The 14,745-nt window shown below is 40.4% G+C and overlaps 1 protein-coding gene across 3 annotated transcripts in view; it reads left to right on the top strand.

Moving 5' to 3' along the window:
- Positions 1 to 2,395: 2,395 nt before the first annotated feature.
- The window catches only part of LOC146491972 (vang-like protein 1), a 62,282-nt gene continuing 49,932 nt past the window's right edge, over positions 2,396 to 14,745 (top strand). For 2 of the 3 annotated variants that reach the window (XM_085150823.1, XM_085150821.1), the window contains exon 1: positions 2,396 to 2,565. The gene's annotated coding sequence lies outside the window, so the exon portion shown is untranslated. Of the gene's footprint in view, positions 2,566 to 6,225; positions 11,526 to 14,745 lie in introns of those variants that run through there. The other variant, XM_085150822.1, reaches the window with a different exon arrangement.

Below are 14,745 nucleotides of genomic sequence, written 5' to 3'. Positions count from 1 at the left end.
TATGGCTAATATAGAATGAGCAGTTAACCTAACATGCATGCGTTTGCACTGTGGGGAGAAGCTGGAGTACCTGGAGAGAATCCATAGAGATCCCGCAGTGCCTGAGCCAGCCGGTGAATTCGAATATAGGACCCACATGCTGTGAGCTGACAGAGCTAACCACTGCACCATTGTGCCACTCAAATCACTTTTCAAAGTACTGCATTCTGTGTCCAACTGTTTGTGGAAAAGTATATGTTTTTTTAAAGAATGAGATATTCTTTAAGGGTCCATTTTGCTACAAGTCTCTCTTTTGTTTTTGTGTCTGGCAACAACCAGGACTGTTTCTTTTTTAGAATTCATTAGCAGCTCTGGAAGGATGTATTTGAGTATTTCCTTAGATCTCTTTTATACCACTTTGGCTTACCTACAAGCTAGGGCTGGGCGATATATCGAGTTTTTAAAAAATATCGATATATTTTCATACGAGATATAAGATGTGACAATGTCCTTTATATCGATATAGTCTATGTTACGTTATAATTATACTTGTGGAGCCACAAGTTTGCCTCTCTTTCGTCCACTTTTGTCTCTACGCAACGTTACTAGGCCTCGCCTCTCCTTCACTGAACACAACTCCCCCTCCTCCCCCATAGCTTCACCTGCAGGTAGCTACAAGATGGACACGGCAAATCTCCGTTAGCGAGTTGTGGGGCTGGACGGCGTCGACGTGTTAGCGAGCTAACCGCGCTAACGAGCTAACCATGCAGCCCACAGGGGCTGCACGGCCTAAGCTAACCGCGCTAACGAGCTAACCATGCTAACGACAGCCCACAGGGGCTGCACCGCCTAAAATCCCTTCATTTTCTCAAAAGTTGACAGCGCGCCATATGTATGAATTCTGGTTGTGCTTACTGACCGCGAACCGATTTTATGTGGTACACGGCGCTCAGCAATCTGTCAAAAAATGTTTTAGTACGACTTTGGTAAGCTACGGAGATGCAGCGCTTGATAGATTGTCGGAGCATTACGGCTACCGTAGTCTGGAGCCTCGCGGAGTGATACGTACCGTGCTTCAACGTAATATTACCGTATTGTGTGTGTATAAGGGCCATAAATGGCACCTGTTAAGAGACATGGTTATAAAGAGGATTTCAAACTCAAGGCTGTCAGTCACGCAGTAGAAGTTGGGAACAGAGCAGTTGTGAAATCTGTCTTTGTTATTATGCTCAGCGTCTGTTAGTTTACATTTTGACTGCACAAATATGAGCTTTTTGTTATGCACAAAAACAACATTGTTTTCTTTTATTTATGGAGCATTATTATTTAATAAATGCTGATAATTTATTTTTGAGTAATTTCTTCATGTAAATCTATGCTGTCTGTAAATAAAAATGCCTGTGTGACATCTGGGACACAGTGTGACTAAGAACTCTCTTTTTGTTCTTAACTTATGGCTTTAAAAAAATATCGAGATATATATCTTATATCGCCACCCAGCTAAAAAATATCGAGATATGAATTTTGGGTCATATCGCCCAGCCCTACTACAAGCTTAATCCTGTGATGGCTTAATCCTGTAGAAGTGGGCAGAACTATCTCCAAACCTCAGTGTTTAGCATCCTCTGTGAAACAACTCCAGAGAAAGAGAAAAACAGCAAGAACCACTCATCAAGATCAGCCAGAAATCGGTTCCTTTCTACAGCAGTGGTTGACCAAAGCAAGAAATTGGAAAAGGCAACACAAAGTCTGTAACAAAGACTACGAGTAAGTTTTTGACATAATGTGTTCCCATTACATTTAGTCTTTTCTACACTTTATGCTCAATAAAGTGTTTTATACTTTGTTAAACAATGGTGATTTTAATCCATTGTGCTGTAAAATCCAATATGACTACACATTTTAAAAATGATTCATTATTCACTGTAAAGTGATGCTTAGTTTTTATACTTCCAATTAATCCCAAACAGAATAATAGAAAATGGAAACAAGAATCTCAGGAGGATGATCTATCATCAGTTATGTAACTAATATGTGTGAAAGTTGTCATTTTCACATATATTCCAAGAACCTTCTGTTTTCATCAGCTTTACTGACCATTTCAAAAGCTAACAACACTTTACAACAACACTTTTGCCTAAAAACATTAAGTCCCTCTGGACACTGCAGTTTTCAGTGGGTGAAACATTTCATTACTTATCCAGGAATTTACTAAGGCATTTTTTTATTGCACAGTTCATTATCTAATGACGGAATGCTTTATTTCGATGCGCGTGACTCTTCTGGTCCTTCATATCTTATATATTATTAAACAGCTTATGCAGCAGGTTCACTTTAACTCGGTGTTTCTGTGATCTTTGCAGTGGCAAACTGGGGACAAAGACACCCCCCTAGCGCCATGTATCCGCACTGCACCCCCTCACGCCGAGAAGCACTGCCCCCTGTGAAATTCCTGACTGCCAGGGTGATTCCTACGGTTACCAAGGGCTGCTTCCTACTGTAGCTTACCGTGTGCTGTGTGGCAAACTATTTTATAACCTCTGGATAAATTATCAACCCCGGGAATGATATCCCCAGCGATAAAGGGTGAGTTATGATTTAATTACACCTGAGATTGTGTCGGCCATGTGTGTTCTGCAGATGTTAGTGTGCGGGCTCAGCAGTGTGTGAAGCTCAGTCTTATAGCCTATAACGTCCTGTCTTGATTCCTGTCGCCTACAAAAATGTGTGTTAGCGTGCCTACCTGTTTTTCCATACAGACAACAAAGGCAGTTATCCGCTGAATGTGTGTTTTTAGAGAAAGACTTGGGAACACGCCCTTGCTTTTTTCCTACCTGTATGAAAGGAAATATTTTAACTTAATTTCAATACCCTTAAACTGCGGTCAGACCCACGCACAAATCCACACTCGGAAAGTTACCCGTATTTGTTCATATTTGGCCGCAGTTTGGAGTTTCTAATCGTCTCGGATCGAGTAGATATACATATTTATTACTGTCGCTCTCTCAAACACAAACTCCCAGAGCTACTGAGAGAGAGAGAGAGAGAAAAGTGAACTATGTTTCATACGGATGGCTGGATCCGCATAACCCCGGCTGGTGCACCGCAGCTCAGCTGTTAACTGTAACCTGCGGCGGCAGAGTTGTCGCGGACGGATACATAATAACACCTCTAGCCTCGAAAAGCAACCAGTAAACCGAAAAAACACCCAGTTCGCCCGCTTGTGACCACTGCAGTACGCTTTGGGTATTCAGCTCGTCGTAAATATGGGCTACAGAGGTTAGGGAGAGCAAGAGGGGGCGTCCGAGGCCACGGTAAAACCGGGGAGTTTCCTGCCACTATAGGTCCGGCTGCGTGCCGGGTCACAGGTAGAGGTTGGGCGGGTAACCTTGCTCAGCAGCTCCACCAAACCGAAACATGACTTCTGTTTAGCTAAATGGTATCACTTTCCCTCGTGTAGGCTTAGGCTAGGTAGCTTTTGCTTTCGTGTGTGACTTGTTAAAATACTCCACGAGGGGGAAAAAGTCTAAATTAAGTTAAGCAGGTGCTCATGTGGCACGTGCAAGTTAGGTGACTTCTAATTAATAACCTGTAATGGTTTCTGTTGAGCTGCTTTCATCATCAGTGGCTGCCTGCTCTGTCTACAGGCCAGTGTGTGATTGACAGAAACTTTAATTTCCAGTGAAACACACCAGGCCATCCTTTGCCATGTTAGTTTTGACAGGTTAGCATCTAATTATCAGCTGCTGTAATAAAAAAAAAGAAAAAAAAAGAAAGCTCATTACTAGATCCCAAAGACTGCAAACTGTAATAAATGATACAAAACGGAGATGAGCAACAGATTTGTGGCACTTAGACTTGCTGAAGTACTTGTTAAACGACTAACCACTTGGTTAGCCTTAATAAAAAAAGTTTTATTTATAATTACAGTCAGTCATAAAAAGGCTGATGTTTTCACACAGTATATGAAATCTCTCTAAATAAAAGCTGCATGAGTGATGCAGTGAGATCCCTGACCGACATTACATTGTGACAACAGCTTCCTCTCCATAAATTATGTAAGACCCTCATCATCATAAGGACTTTATATTCACAGTGCACATGGATTCTTTTTCATTTCCTGCTCTAGAACAGTGTCTCTGGTTTCCTCAAAGCTTATCAATGGTCTGTCATATGTAAAATGTGTGCTTGACAGTGCGTCTGTGTATACAGCATATTTGGACCTAATTCTTAAGCTTGACATCAGAATTACTTCTGTAAAATAACCACGAACTCTAGGCATTGCATTAGCTGGTTAGAAATCAGTGAGCTCTGCAGAATTCCTTACATTGCAGGGGTGGTTCTGATAAACAAGAGGCTCAGCCACTTTACATGCACTGCTGCAGTATAATGTGATGTGCTGAATAGCTTCTAGTGACTCTGAGTATTTAAATAGTTACACGAGCTGTTCAAGTAGAATCATAGAGGAAACAGGGCTTTCTCTAAGAAAAATACGATTTGTGTAATCATGTTAATTTATGTCCTTCATGTGAAGGTGGACTGATTTTTTTTATTCTTTTTACTTTTCTACTGCTTTTAGTACAACAATAATGATTGTGAATCTGTGTGAAATGATTTTTTTAAAAGTATCCTGGCATTTTCACGTCCAGTGGTTGAAATAATAAAATATTTAAAATGTAGTTAATAATTCATAGTGACATTTTGAGACTTATTGTCACTATTCCGCCTGGAAGAAAACAATCCACAGACAATACTGTAGTTATTTATGAGTCCTTCCATTTCTTAGATAGGTTTAAACCTCTAAACGACTTTTGGGGAAAGCTTATGGTTTGTATCAAATTAGTCCCTTTCGCAATGATAACCATGTTTTGAAAAGCTTATCTTGCTTATCTTGCTGACTGAAAGCCCTGAAGGCAAACCTCTCATATGTGTGTTTTTTTTTTCCCCTTGTCTTACAAAGCCATGACATCACAAAGAGGTAACTGATCAGTTTAAACGATTGTCCTGGAGCAACGTCAGATACAGAGGTAACCAGATGAAGTGTAAACAGAAACGCCTTTTGTAGTGACTGTTTGCGTTTACAACAACTTTTTTAAAGTGTGAGACAAAATGGGGTTGAAGAGGATCCTAAACTGGATATATGTAAAGTCACACATCAGTGAGACTTTTCTGAAGATTAGCATAACATCTGATTTTCATTCTGCATAATGGGAATTATTTTGCTTTGACAGGATAAAACGAAGAAGTTCACTACTACTTCATAACCTATTGAAACATTTTTTTTCGATCGGCATATTAATGTAGGGAAGCACTTTGAAAATAGAGGTTTTTTTTAAAAGGGCTGCTTCCTGTTAAAAAGCAGGGAGCAGTTGCCAATAGCTAATTTGTGTAATTCAAGATGTAAATAGTTTTTAAAAATTCTTTTAAAGTAGGATTGGGCACTTCATTCATTCCCACAGCATGTCTTTATCATGTCTTCTTCCTCTCACCCCAACTGGTCACGGCAGATGGCCCCGCCCCTCCATGAGCCTGGTTCTGCCGGATGTTTCTTCCTGTTGAAAGGAAGTTTTTCCTTCCCACTGTCGCCGAAGTGCTTGCTCATAGTAGGGGTGGGGGAAAAAATCGATACTGTGTAGTATCGTGATATTTTGTTTGCTAATAATGTATCGATACAGGGACAGCAGAAATCGATATTTTGTTACAAAAAAGGTTTTTGTGGACTGGAACATGACTTGCTCTGACTTCAGAGCATGTTGATCCTTTTTCTGAGCAAGAATCCTGACATTCCTTCACTGTCCAAATGTGTTTAACCTTTTTTTTTATGGCAGCAATAAACATGACAGTTTACTTATTTTAATTTAAGACATGTTTTATTTTAATTAAGTTTAAAACTTTTTTATTTAATGTAAAATTATATTTTGTTTTAATTTACTTTCAAATTCTTCAGTTGCTTAATGGGCTGCATAGTTTTCATAAACTGCATAGTTCAGAATAGCTATAATTGTACCAGATGGTTGCGTTCAGTTAAGTTGGACTAGACTGTAATACAAACCGTTCAGTTTGTCAACAATCAAACTGAAATGAGAGAAAGACTGAGTGTGAGACTTTGATATTAGATAAAATCATCCATCCATCCATCCATCCATTCACTTCCGCTTATCCTTTTCAGGGTCGCGGGGGGCGCTGGAGCCTATCCCAGCTGTCATAGGGCGAGAGGCGGGGTACATAGGGGTAGATAAAATCAATATTGATAAAATTTACCTTTATGTACAGAATCTGAATATCGCAAAATATTTTAAAAAATTGCAATAATATCGTATCGTGCGTTAAGTATTGTGATAATATCGTATCGTGGGATGTATGGTGATTCCCACCTCTAGCTCATAGGGGGTCATATGATTGTTGGACCTTTCTCTGTATGTATTATTGTAGGGTCTACCTTACAATATAAAGGCAACTGATGTTGTGATTTGTATAAATAAAATTGAATTGAATAGAATTCAGTTAAAAGTGAATCGAAAGCTAATACCACCAATCTGTAAAATGTTCCATTAATCACGATTTTGTTTGAGGGCATATTGCCCAGCCCTATTGTATAAACCAGGAGCTTCATATCAACTAGATAATCTGACTGTGGCTATTGCGTTCATCAGAAGTCAGTTTATTGACTGACCACCGAGGACCAGCTCATTGCGGTTGCCTAGTAACACTGGCACAAAACTGCAACAGGTAAAGGCCAGCTGTGAATCAAGCATAAGGTGTGGAGTCGGTGTCAGTGAGCCTGCCACTCTGCAGCAGCGCGAAATGTGCACGTTGAAGTGTCTGCTGCTGGTTCTCTGGGTCTGTTTTCATCTCAGTGGTTTTCTCTGGGCTTCACTTTCGTGACACTTGGGAATGTTGATTGAATTCCACAGAATTAATGGCCCTCATTTGCTCAGTCATAGATGACAACACAGCGAGCTTGTGACCGGAGCCAGACTTCCACTGCGACATGCTTCCCTCGTGTCCCGGCACGCCTCATGACTGCAGCCGTCATTGAGCTGCCTTCTCTCCAAGTGAAGTGAAGTCGGTACTTTGAACTGGGAGCTGCTTGGGTCTTATTACAGCGAAGGGAGATGTTTTATCATGGTGGTAATAGAGGCAGTGCTGCGAGGGCCTTGTGGCTGTGGAGCAGGGCGGCGAGGGAGAAGGAATGAGCTGCGTGCTGATGTTGGGGAGCAACTGAGCAGCACGCTAATTTGTATTGTAATGAATGACAAAAACATCTTTGTGTAGAGATTATGTCAAAAGTCAGGTTATCCAGTTATTTTATAACTAAGTGATAATCCCCAGTTTAGCACTAAGGCCATCACATGCTGAAGAACTGAGTAAACACGGGGCTCATACATAATTAGCTCTTAATAACGTCTTATAGGGCTGCACAAATTGTGACAGTCTGGGCTGATGGAGATGTTCATCCACCTATTAGAAAGTCTGTCAGCGCGTCATCACATCATTTTTTTGACCTTTATCAAACACAACATTGATGAGGAGTAACACATAAACCCCTGTTATCGGTAAATACCTCTCTACCTGCATCAAATACTGATACTTGGTCAATACTTCTTTGCATCCTGAGTATATTTCCTTAAACCTCCATCACTCAGAGATGAAATGTTCGCTACAGATTTGGCCCTAATCATTTCAACCAATGTGCCGGAAACATTCGACCTTTTAAACTTGTGGTTCAGTTGGATTTTGTTGTTTTAAAGCAAAGTGAGTGTCTCCACAGTAACTGAGTATAAAATTAGGGTTGAAACAGTGCAGGAATCAAAGATTTGCCATAAAAGGCTGTGGGATTTCAGGATTAATCAGCGCTGGGTGTGAATGATCCACAGAGCTTTGCACTCCTGCTCTGTAAAGGGGAAGAGCGGATAAGCAGGCTGCCTGAAAGGAGGTTTTGAATGAAAACACGATAGATAATCTTGGCTGCTTCATTAAATGCCTAATTTGCTGTTCAACACTGGAAAGTGCCATTTCTGCCTCTAACTTGGCTCCTACTCGTATAATGAGCATGCCTTCGTGGTTTAGGAGGAAATCAGCTTGCAGCAAATCACCTTGTTGGTTCAGTGACTTCGGCCCGCATGAAAACAACAGGTTCTGTACAGGCTGCATGTCTCTTCGTCTGTTGCTGTAAAAGTTCATTGTGTGCTATGGGACCAGTAATTTGGTAGGTTGTGAGTGAGCTGTGTGCTTCCTGGAGTTTCCGTAAACAGCTTCACAAATGTCAGTCTCACAAATAATTGTTAATCCCCTCAAGATGCAGCTGTAACTACTAAGTGCTTCCAATTTGATGTATTAAAACATCACATATTTTTCTTTCAGGCTGGTTGCTGTGAAGCTGTCAGTCAGATCTGCTCAGGACTAGACACCCAGACTGAAAATGACCTTTTCGGGGACCCTTAGTTCTATTCTAAGTGAACTCTAGTTTGTGAAAAGGCACAGGATATGTGTTGGCATTTGTATGAGAATTAACACGTAACGTGTTTATATAGTTTACTTACTTCATTGCTATAATCAGTCTACTCCTCTTTTCTTATGATCCTACCAGTTTATGACATATTAAAGCTAAGAGAGTTCCATTTATTTCACCTAAATGCATGAGTCAGGGATCAGATCACTATGAAATTATCAGTACAGCTGATGATCTTCATCTGGAAGACCATCAGACTTTTTACCACCGATAACTTTATCATATACAAAAAATAAATTCCATCTTTAAATATTACATCTTTCAGCAGACTAGCATAATTTAACCAGACATTAACGGTGGCATGCCTGCTACAGAGCAAGATGCAGACAGTATTCCAGATGTTTTGAGTCACAGTTTGCATTCTGGATTTTAGATTCGTTGCACCACGAACAAACGTCCATCAGTCCATAAGCATCGTCTTACAATGGCTGGAAGATATTCACTGTGGCTCGTGTTGCACGTCTGCTATTATAACTATTACATATTCATTGTAGTACTTTCCCTGGAAGTTATCTTAGCCTTCCAAACCACAACATTCTCATTAAAATACATACTATGCATTTTTTTTTTAAAGTGAATCTATTATGCTTCCCCTTATTAGTCAGCTTACCTTTACCATGTTATGTTCATAAAACGTGAATCCTAATGCAACAAAAGCTCAGGCTTCAGATTGTTCTCTACATTTTTTGTCTTCTCTTGATCTGTACAATGTCGGTTAAAGCAGCTATCCCTGCTATGATCGCCTCTGGCACGCAGCTCTGGTTGTGAAATCACCGTTTTCAAACCATAGCCAGTCAGAAGAACCCTCGCTTAAAAGCTGGGTAGTCTCACTTGTCCTCTTCTTGATTTCTCTTATTCCTTTTTTCATATATGTTTCACATAATCAAACTAATTTTAATATTTGATAAATATAACCAGAGTAAATAAATGATGATTTCATTTATTAAGGGGGGAAAAAAAGCTATCCAAGCCTAGCTGGTCCTGTGTAATTGCTTTGCTTATTAATATTAACCACAGTTTTTGGGAAGCTGAGTTCAATTTCACAAGCCACACCCAGGCCTGTTTACTGCCAGACCTGTTGAATCAAGAAATCGCTTAAATAGAACCTGTCTGACAAAGTGAAGTAGACTAAAAGCTCTCAGAAAGCACAACTTCATGCCACAATATAAAGAAACGGATGAGAAATTTGGAAAGGGTTATTTGATTGATTTGAAAAAAAAGCTGAACTTTTTGTAATGTTATAAATTTGTCATTATATCTGGCATAAAGCTAACACAGCATTTCATAAAAACAACATCAGACCAACATTCAAACATGGTGGTGGAAGTGTGATGGTGTGGGGCTCCTTTGCTGCTTTAGCACCTGAACGACGTATTCATTGCTGTTTATTGATGAAACCAAGAATTTGGTTCCATCAACGGTTTCTGCCCTGAAGCTTCAAGAACACTTGGGTTATGCAGAACAATTATTCAAATTGAAACAAAAAGAAGGCTTTGTGGTGGATGAACCAAAGCCTGGACTTGAGATGACTGACTGAGATGCGTTGCCATGACGTTAAACAGGCTGTTAATACTTTAAGTTTATCCAGTTTGCCTGAATTAAAATTCTGCAAAGAAGAGTGCCCAAAATTCCTCCATAGCTGTGTCAAAGACTCGTTACCCGTTATCATAAACACTTGATTGCAGTTATTGCTGTACAGTTGGTTATTAGGGGGCAGTTACTCTGCACGTTTGGACAACTTTTGTTGTCTCATATTAAAATTAGGTGACAAATATGCTAAAAACTAAGAAATGAAGATGGGGGGTAAATACCGTTTTTCACCACTCTATCCTAGGTTCAGTCCAAGAATAACAACGTGACGCTGAAAATAAACACAATAGCTAGATTTTCAGCTAAATTTCAGTTTACAAAGAGCACTCTTTGTCTGCTGTCTAAAGGATAAACAAAGAAAATGATCTTTGAGCTATGTTACAATGCCAAACCTTTTAGTTAAATTACATACATGTGTTCACTGAAGCCGGTAATAATCAGATCTTGCCATGCTGCCAGTTTTTATTGGATGTGATGGGAAAGGGGCAGCTACGCAGCACTGTGTAGCTGGTGGCTGACAGCAGATGTCTCGTGGCCACGGAGGAACTCTGCTCTCAGATGAAAGTATGTTCTTGGGCTGTTTACGCAAGGTTGTTTGTTTCCATTCCCACTAATGTCTGCTGGCTGTTTATTTGCTATGTATGTGCTCAGGTTGTTGTACTTGTTAGGTTATATTAGACTGGAGTGTATATAATCTTTCTACCATTTAGTTTTCAGAGTTTAGTTGATGGGTTTGAGTCATTTAATTGAACGATATGTTTTCACAAAGCGCACAAAAGGGCCTTGTGAGAGTCTATACCCTTCATGCTTGATTGCAGTGATATAATATAGCCCTTACTCTTTTCCCACTGCTTGCTGCGGGTGTTTTCCAGGGCAAACAGACAAGCCGGCAGCTCAGCAGGGGTCTTGGATTACTGTGAAGAACCTGTCAGGTTGCCTCCCTCTTTAAGAGAAGGGATTCAGCTTTGGACTTGCAAACTTGAAGTGGTTCCACTTACCAATTCTCTCTGGCATGGCAAAGACAGAAACCGCACGTGACAGCGCTCGGATATCCCGTTTCACAATACAGACCTCAGAGCCGGGCCGCTCACTGGATTTCTTGTATGCATTATTAGGGAGAGGTGCTCAGTGGGAAGTGTCCGAACAAGGAAAAACATGTTTTTTTTTTTTCCCTTTTTTTTTTTTTTTTTTTGCACGCACTGAAGCAGGAAATAATCGATCAGCTTTTAACCCGGCTGATCCTTCCCCGTGCCTGCACTCAGACTGAACCTGGACCACGCTCTCATTTAACCCAATTAATCCCTCTTGAAGCTGCGTGCCCTCACTGTTAAGAGGATTAAACCAGGTATTGGAAATGCACCTGCGACATGTCCAGCTCACTTAGCGCACATCATTCAGTAGATGTAGTCTGCAGGAGAGCACTAGGTTGGACCACTTAACCAAGGTTGGCAAGCTGTTGGCTGAGCCGCCAGAATAACCTTTTTTTGGTTTTATAGTTGCTTTTGATTTGGAGAAAACCTTTTTTAACACTTTTAGGTAGAAATTAAGAGTAATTAGAGTAATTTTGATCCTAGTATTTACACCTCTGAGTGTTAGCCACTAGTAGCCTCGGGTAATGTCTGTTTTCCTACAGAAAATGTTCCTGTGATCATAAACTGTATATAAAAGACTGTGACTTCATCCATTGCTTTCTGAAGTCTCAACATTAACATTTTGGTTGCTGCCATGCTGGTTAAAGCCAGAGGTTGACCATATGGCCTGATTTAGACTTCTCTGAGGAATCTTTGTTGAGCCTATGATGCAACCAGCAAGTGGCTGATGTCGTTGCAGGCATTTATGCGTGTGCTGGTGCATTGTGTTAATTACCATGAGGTTGTGTCCTGGTGTTTTATATGCGGTGCTAGCCATGATAAAGACCAATATAATGCTGGGACTAATTTTCTTTCTGGGTTCCCACTCCTTATTGTGGTCAGTTTTCCTCAGGGGCAAACACATTTATCCCTCAAGTTTTTCCACATCTTTGTACATTCAGTTATATCCATTCCGATAGTTTCAGCAATCTCCCTCCAGGAACATGCAGACATTATTGAGTCCTTACATTGATGCTATGATTTTTATTCCTGTATTGTAATAGTTGCAGACTACGTCAACCGAACGTGTAGTTACATTTCTACATTCCTTCAAGGCACTGTTGGAGATCTCTTCCTGTTAGAAGGGAGTTCTTTTACTCCACTGTTGCCAAGTGTTTGCAAATAGGGGATTTTTGGCTCATTGGAGTTCTTGCTCTTATAGGGTTTATCTTATAATATACATGCCCCCTTGAGATGACTGTTGTATAGATTTAACATAGATTTTGACAACTACACGTAATAAAAGAGATGTTTTGGCTATTTAGTTTGGTTTTTGGGTCTCTATAGTAGCCATAATGTGGAAACTGCATTTTGCTGTTTTTCCAAGTCCTGAATCACTTTGGGTTTTTTGTACAGATTAGGCAAATGGGATGTAACATTTTGAGCTTTAAAAGTGCTTTTAGGCAAACTGTATTGAGTTTGGGCTACACCAAGCTAGCTGTTTCCACCTGATACTGTCTTTATAGTAAGCTACTCAGCTGGTGACTCCAGCATTAGCTTCTATAGGCATGATGAGTATCTCATCTTAGACTCAGCAAGAAAGAGGGTGGGTTTATTTAAAATGTTAAACTGCTCCTTTCAAAAGTTGTGTTTACTTGTCATTTTAAAACTTTACCTAAGATCGATACTTTGATGTACTACTTGATACTCAAATCCCTGCTTGTTGAGAAGAGCTCTGGGATTTTTTTTAACCTGTTAAGTCTGGCCAGTAAATATACTGGAAAGAACTGGTATTGATCTGTTGGAGGCAGAAATTACTTAAAAAATTGGAGCTTATGGAAACCCTACTTCTTCTATGTGAGTCCATGACAGAATACTGCATGCATGGGTAATGCAGCAGGCTGGCAAGACTGCAGAGAGCCAGTTGAGGGAGGATTTGTCATCATGTGAGGATGATTCAGACATTTAAAAATGATTTACAGGATTAACATATCCAGATATGCAGTTTTGCAGTCCTCAAAGTATTTTTAGGGATCAATGACAGTCAGACAAGGATGCATTCACACAGTCACAGATGTGCCGACACCATTCTCCTTCGAAATGGGTCATGTTTAGAGTGTATTTTTGGAACCAGAAATGTGTGTGTGTGTGTGTGGTCCCCATTAAGTGTTAGATAGGGAGTGTAGTTTGTGCACTAAACCTGGCTAAGTGACTCCTCTGCCTGGAATTTTGAATGTGGAATAACAGGGAGACAGTTTGTTCAGTTTCTCATCACCTTCAAGCCGTCTGGAGCCGTAAATCAGCCATAAATCTTTGTGTTTGCGCTCCAAGCCACTGCTCAGAGTTTCAGTGCAGGTTTCGATCTAGAAACTTTTGCAGCTTCAGACTGGGCTTGTCAACGTGGAAACAGTCTTATCACAAAAATTCTCATATGGGGACCTGATATGTTTAATATGCTGCTGAGAATATAGCCCAGAAGAAGCGTATAGTATAGCTTTTATTTTGGAAAGAGCCATTTCTCTGTAATAAACTCTCTTTTCCAAAGATGAGTGATTCCTCAATCAGATACAGGGCTCGCAAAATCGCTAGCCCCGGGATGTCGGGCTAGCGATTTTTCCAGTCGGGCTACCAAAATCTATCTCTGCCCTGCCCGTCGGCCTATCGTAGGAAGGAAAAATATATGTCAATGCTTTTGCATTCTTTCGGAAATGTAGCTGGGTAATTATGTCATTGGCATCGGTGAGCCACTGTCAATATGTGACTTACTGAAATGGCGTTTGAATTTGCGCTTGTTTTTTGCTTTCACTTTGCAATCGCGCGAACTGTGTATAGAGAGCGACAGCACTGATTGGTGAGTGATGATAATTTGCGCACCAATTCCTGACATCGTCTTATCAATCGTTAGCTTACTATGCAAACATGACAAGTGAAATCTCCGCAGCTTAAACATGTGAGAGGTTGATCGCGCAGAGAATCGCTGAGCGTTATGTGAGTGCGTGTAAAAGCAGCAGGATATATATTTTAGTTCTGCTGAGCCAAATAAGACAGGTCAGGGTGAAGAAGTGACAGCCAAAGAAAAGCTTACCACAAAACGGAAAAGTTATGACAAATCAGACTATAAGGCAAAAAGAAAGTGCAGCTTTATGGTTTTATGGACAAAAGAATTTCTGTGGCTGCAATATGACGAGCTAAATAACCAGAGGTGCACATAAGTGGTCCGCAGGTGCGCATTCGCTGTCAAAATAAAAAACGCACACAAGATAAGAATTTGCAACGCGTGTTTGCGTACATAAGATTTTCAGGAGGAGGACAGACATTTGTTTAGAACTCTTAAAGATGTCGAAGAAGCTCCTTTAAGCAATTACTGTGATGTTCCTCCACCTCCAAAGAAATGTCAGAAGGAGTCCGAACCACAAAAGAAGCGCGTATTCTCGGAAAAGTGGTTGCAGGAGGTGAGCTGGCTTCAAACAAATGATGAACGCACAGAGATGTGGTGCAGAATGTGCCGTGAAAATTTAATAAATGACAAATTAAAAAGGCATGAACATTTTTTTTGTATCGAAAAAATATCAAACCGTGACACCAAAGTATCGA

This window comes from Neolamprologus multifasciatus, chromosome 23 (assembly GCF_963576455.1).
Source record: "Neolamprologus multifasciatus chromosome 23, fNeoMul1.2, whole genome shotgun sequence".
Lineage (NCBI taxonomy): Eukaryota > Metazoa > Chordata > Actinopteri > Cichliformes > Cichlidae > Neolamprologus > Neolamprologus multifasciatus.
The sequence above is the reverse complement of the archived record's forward strand: the minus strand, read 5'-3'. Positions and strand labels throughout refer to the sequence as shown.